The 866-nt window shown below is 44.5% G+C and overlaps 1 non-coding gene across 1 annotated transcript; it reads right to left on the bottom strand.

Moving 5' to 3' along the window:
- Positions 1-532: 532 nt before the first annotated feature.
- LOC142457538 (small nucleolar RNA SNORA63) lies at positions 533-665 on the bottom strand. The gene has a single exon (XR_012786254.1). It is a non-coding gene; the product is annotated as a small nucleolar RNA SNORA63 (small nucleolar RNA).
- Positions 666-866: the final 201 nt, after the last annotated feature.

Here is an 866-nt window from a genome sequence, read left to right as displayed (position 1 = left end):
TGAACGGTGGCTTTGAGTTGTGTAAATTCAGTCCGTGTATGATGGCGGTTGTTCGGTGCCGTGGAGAGACTCCAGCTTACAGGGTCACCTCTGTGAGCTGCAACATGAAAGCACTCACACGTTTCCATTTCCTGGAGGAGCGTGGTTAACATGGAATTTAGTGGCCTTTTCTCGAGGTCATGCAATAAAAAGCAAATCTTGGGTTTCCTCAATGGGACACATTGTTTTTCAAGCTGAGAGTGTTGTTCGGTGCCATTGAATCATCTCCAACTGTAGGCCCAATAGAAACATCACCTGGTCCTGTGCCGGCTTCACAACTGGGCTTATGTTTGAGCCCCTCCCGGCAGCCACTGTGTCCGTTCATCTTGTCAAAGGTTTCCTCCGTTTTGCTGCCCTCTCCGTGAGCAAGCATGATGTCCTTCTCCGGAGACGGATCATTCCTGACCACATGTCTACAACATGCGAGTTTCAGTCTCTTCCTGCATCCACACTGAACGTCTCTTTCTTTCCCGTCTTTTTTTTTTTTTTTAATATGTATGAGACCAAGCGTCCCTGGGCTGCTACAACTAACTAGCTGACAGGGATAGATAAGAAACAACTTTACTTTGAGCAGGGGGAACGACAAAATAGCACTTAACAGCCATATTGTAGTCTAAATCCTGCTTTCTTTCCCATCTTCTTAAAGACCTTTTGCTTTCTCCCCGTCTGATGTTCTTGATGTCTTCCCACAGCTCATCAGATATTCTGTTATTAATGTTCAATCTATCAAATCTGTCTTTGAGATGTTCTCTAAACTCAGATGAGATAGACTGACTCTCCTGGACTTGTTTTAATTTTCTTCAACTTCAACCTGAACTTACAAATGA

Source organism: Tenrec ecaudatus, chromosome 9 (genome assembly GCF_050624435.1).
Source record: "Tenrec ecaudatus isolate mTenEca1 chromosome 9, mTenEca1.hap1, whole genome shotgun sequence".
In the NCBI taxonomy this organism is placed as follows: domain Eukaryota; kingdom Metazoa; phylum Chordata; class Mammalia; order Afrosoricida; family Tenrecidae; genus Tenrec; species Tenrec ecaudatus.
Note: the sequence above shows the minus strand (reverse complement) of the source record. Positions and strands in the feature narration are given on the sequence as shown.